Raw genomic sequence first — 4,318 nt, 5'->3', positions numbered from 1 at the left:
GTTTTTTTGCAGGTTGCTTTCCTTCATTTCTTTGCAGGTTTCCCCCGTTTTTAGGGTGTGTCCTCGATGCAGAGCTGCCCGGGTTCACCTTTGCGTCTTCATGCAGAAATGTAGCCACACATGCAAACAAAACTTTCCCTCCAAGGTTGGCTGTCTCATATATTACCTTCCAAATGCCCACAGAGATCCTTCCAGATCTGGATGCTGGAGACTGTTGTTGCTGCCACTCGGAGCTGCAAAAGCACCACATGCGCATTTGTTTGTTGTCTCTAAATAATGAAGAAGCGCTTCTGCCGAGATCATCATCGTGAGATACTTCCGTGCCGCCAGCGTGGCAGAACCGATCTCCTCAGAAGTCGAACCGAGAGGGCGTCTGCTCGATACTTAAAAGGCAAAAAACATGCAACATTGATGACCTGTGGGGTCAAACAGCTGCCATCTTCAACCAGAGGCAAGCTCCAGTCGAGTCTTGCTACAATGGCTCTGTTTCTGTACACAAATAATTGATTTCAACTCCATATTCACACACAGGAGTATGAAGTGATTACTTAATGTGCTTATTATCTGCAGAACAGAACAGATTTCAGCTCGGTAATAGTTGGTTCTACTTGGTGTCTGTCATGGTTGGGTGGTTTATAGATCCTTCTCAGGTCTGTCAGCCTACAGAAAATTGCATGGCGAGCTCAGAAAGATATTTAATTCCTTCTGTCACACTCTTTATTTCATCTCTGCCTTCCTGTTTTTCCGTCCTCAGCCCATCTGCTCTCCGTGTGCTCATTTGAACACGGCAGCTGAGGGTTCGCCTGTTGTGTCAAGTGTTCTTGTCAGACGCTGATGGACCAGAGAGGCTGCCTCTGATAATGGCCAGCGTGTCTGAAATCACTGTATGACGACGGGGGGCGATGGAGGCTGTGAGGTGAATGCAGAGCGAGGAATGAGATATAAATAAAAGCGCTGTGCGTCCACGCTGCACACCGAACCAGCTGGCTGCGGGCCGCGTAGCTAACACTTCATTTTGCTCCATCGTGGTCGTAATGGGGGTTTCAATGAGGCATCAAATGAGTTCTGCTCCAACAGAATCACTGTTCGAATGCGATTCTTTCACCAAACGAGGACAAAGACGGGCCTCGGGTTGGACTAGTGGGCACATGAACCCAAGAAAAACTGAGGTTGCGTGCAGAGAAACAGAAATTGCTGCTCGACTGTGATGCAGTTTAGAGATGGGATTTATGGCTCTTTGAAGAGAGCCGGATCTTAAGGACTGTCTCATTGTTATATTCATTTATTTGAGAAGTCAACCAGGGCTAATTCATTTTTATCAAGGAAACAATCACTGGTAGCAGTTATAAGATACGATATGAATCAGAATAATTCCAATTTACACACCTCACCAATATATAAACTCTATTGAGTTTTATTTATATTTTTATATACATATATACAATTTATTCTTACTTATTATTTTTTAATTTTTTCCTGTATTGTTAAAATGTTTTTGTGTGATTTACATTGTTTTTTGTTATTTTATATATATGATATACAGGGGGGTCTGGACTTAGGTTGGAATTGTGTTCCTACAGCGCAATGTAATGCAATTTTCGCCGTAAGTCAGATGTCACATAAGTACCTATGTCACTCACCTACGCTAACATAGTGGTAAAATCATAATCAAGGACATAAAAACACTGTACAGTAACATATTCGTCTGCTCTGGTCGCCAACTAGTTCCCAAGCGAAATTTGTTATAACGTCGCGAATGCCGTACGCTGGAATGATGGAACAAGACTTTCTTTATAAAGTTATGGGAAATGGCAACATAACCACCAAACGCCGTAGGTCGAGGACGTCGTAAACTGAGAACTTACTGTATGGCGGTGTAAGTTGACTTGGATTTGAAAGAGATGTTTTTCTGACAAATATAACATTGCGCTCTACCTTCTCTGTCGTCCCCAGAAAAGTGCATCCAAATGCTGCTACGTTTACTTTTACCCTGGCTCATTTTGTGTGGTTGTTTCTGTTGCTAATATCGACTCCGCACCAGTCTCCAGTCAGTCGCACTGGGACGGCGCTCACACTCTTCCTCCAATACTGCTACATGTCTGCAGGATCCGATTTTCTTGCATGTAAACACGTCGCATCTGAAAATCTTGGTGGGCCGGTCACTTGCGGGCCACTAGTTGGTCATATGACAGTGCTTGAGCTTCAGTCCAGTAGATGTGGACCAACATAGCGACTCGATCATAAACTTACTCTTTTATTACAAAAACAGTCCTGTGAAAAGTATTTCTGAAACCCTTTGGGGTGAGAAATAAGTTGCTGAATCTGTTCTCATTTTAGTTCAAGTTTAGACGTTTGATGAAAGCTTTGCGATGTGTTGGACCTCTGTTTGCCGCACCAAATTTTCATAATGTTGAAGTCAAGTCTACTTTCTTCAAATGAGCTCTGGCCTACTCTGGGGAGACGCACCAGATTGCAGCTTGAAATGCGCTGCAAGGGCACCAGCATGCAACACAGTGTGTTTCACATAGACAATGAATGGGATGTGTGAAATTGATGAACCCTGTGCGCGAGTACCATCAAGCTACATGCCCATTGGATCCGTTTTTCCCACATGTAAATGTGCCGTATCTGAAAATTGCCCACTTGATGGGCCATAACTACCGGGCCATGACATGGTGACATAACAGCACTTTCAGCTTGAGTTCGGATCGACATGGCGATTTGGTTGCAAACTTTCTCTTTCATTATGAAAACAGTTCAGTGAAAAATATTTCTGAAAGCATTTGAGGGAAGAAATAACCTGTGCAGCTGCTGAATCTGTCCTCATTTTAGTTCAAGAACGCCTAGTTTAGACATTTGATGAAAGTTTCACGATGCGTCATACCTCCGTTGACCACACTGAAATTGCATAAAGTAGAAATCAAGTCTACTTTATGCAAGTGAGCTGTGGACAACTCAGGGGAGACGCACCGGATTGCAGCTCAAAACGTGTCACAACGACACCAGCATGCAATACGGTGCATTTCACATAGACAATGAATAGGATGCATGAAACTGACAGATCCTGTGGACATGTACCATAAGTTAGCTGCGCATATTAGCTGTGTTCACGTGAATGGAGCGTGCTGTGGACAACTCAAACTCAGAGATGTCATGAGTCGATCATGTGAAGGCGGCGTGGACATCTCAGACTCACACACAGGCACACAGGTGACTTGTTAAGAAAGCATGGGCAATCTGCATATACGAACGGCTCACAACTGCGAACCGGTTCTCATCGTTCACTTTGAAGAGTCGTTCAAATGACTGACTTGTTTGCAAACGTCACATCTCTAATGCAGTTTAATCCAACGGCTCAGCAAGAGAAACATCTCAGGGAAGATTCAATGTTTAATTCTGACTTTCTTCTAGAAGTCATTACTAATGCATCGTGCTGGATTTATCTTAACTCCAATGATGTGAATCACTGATTAAAATGACTAATCTTTTTTATGACCAATTCCAAAGAGCTACTTTACAGACAACATGAAAAATGTATAATGAAAGTAACGAAGTGAGATTCAATTCCAGGTTCCTAGAAACCTGTGGAATAAAACCACATTATCTCACCTCCTTGGTTTAGTTGTTGACTTGGATGAAAAAATATAATATTTCATGAATAAAGATGAGGTATTTTTCTTGCAGTGTACAGTTTGTTCCTTCTCTGTAACTGCGGCCTTCGAGTTGAAACCCATAGGAGATAGATTTCAGCCAAACATTATGTATTCTGCCACCGGCCACTGAACACTTCAGTCCACTTAAATCACCTGAATTATTCATCAGAAACTCTGCGTTTCTTTACTGCAGCTACACACCCGAGTGTGTGAGTAAATGGTCTCATCGAATGTCATCACCATCATTATCATCATACGTTTGTATAATCTACATAAAATAAATTTTAAAAATCATTAACAGCAGAGAGCTTCAAACGACGTTGACACTAATCGTCCACAGGGATTCTGATGAAGCGCACCAGCATTGGTGTTTTTCTTAATACCAGCAGGGTGCAGATAGTCTGCAGATCAAAAGGCTTCCAGTCAGACTTAATTAAAAATATATTCATCATGCATGTAGCTTTTTTAGTAATTACACTTATGCATAATAGTGCAGCTAATTGATTCATTAAGTAACGCAGCAGTCGCCCGGGTGCTCTGTGGTGGAAAAGAAACAGAAAAGGAGAAAGAGCGTGAATATAACTTCAAAGAAACAAACAGAAGAACTTAGGGGATGATGCACAATAGAGAGGAGCGATACTCCAAAAAACAGCCTTGATAAATGG

This window comes from Acanthochromis polyacanthus, chromosome 13 (assembly GCF_021347895.1).
Source record: "Acanthochromis polyacanthus isolate Apoly-LR-REF ecotype Palm Island chromosome 13, KAUST_Apoly_ChrSc, whole genome shotgun sequence".
Taxonomy (NCBI): Eukaryota; Metazoa; Chordata; class Actinopteri; family Pomacentridae; genus Acanthochromis; species Acanthochromis polyacanthus.
Note: the sequence above shows the minus strand (reverse complement) of the source record.